Source organism: Bison bison, unplaced genomic scaffold, assembly GCF_000754665.1.
Source record: "Bison bison bison isolate TAMUID 2011002044 unplaced genomic scaffold, Bison_UMD1.0 scf7180017864471, whole genome shotgun sequence".
Taxonomy (NCBI): Eukaryota; Metazoa; Chordata; class Mammalia; order Artiodactyla; family Bovidae; genus Bison; species Bison bison.
The window spans coordinates 7,955,103-7,955,346 of NW_011495032.1; positions in this window are offsets into that span (position 1 = coordinate 7,955,103).

Genomic DNA, 244 nt, shown 5'->3' on the forward strand with positions numbered 1-244 from the left:
TGGGTTTGATCACTGGGTCTGGAAGATTCACTGGAGAAAGGATCCCTGGAATCCCACTCCAGTATTCTTGCTTGGAGAATTCCATGGATGGAGGAACCTGGTGGGCTACAGTCCATGGAATTGCAAAGAGTTGGACATGACTAAGTGACTTTCACTTTATGTCATATATATCTAAGTATTTGAAATACATATATATATATATATATATATATATATACACACACATATATAAACCGAATCACTT